Genomic DNA, 265 nt, shown 5'->3' on the forward strand with positions numbered 1-265 from the left:
GACTTAACTAACAAGAAACTACAAGATAAGATTCTAGAACTTAAAGATTGAACCTTTCTTAACAAGAAAGTAACAAACTTCCAAATTTTTGAACCAATCACATTAATTGTTAGCTAATTTTCAAAAATTTGATATAAAGATAGGAAAAAGATTTTGAAAATATTTTGAAAAAGAATTTTGGAATTTTCGAAAAATAGAAAAAAAATGAAAAAGATATAATTTTTGAAAAAGATTTTGAAAAGATAAGATTTTTAAAATTGAAATT

This window comes from Arachis duranensis, chromosome 5 (assembly GCF_000817695.3).
Source record: "Arachis duranensis cultivar V14167 chromosome 5, aradu.V14167.gnm2.J7QH, whole genome shotgun sequence".
In the NCBI taxonomy this organism is placed as follows: domain Eukaryota; kingdom Viridiplantae; phylum Streptophyta; class Magnoliopsida; order Fabales; family Fabaceae; genus Arachis; species Arachis duranensis.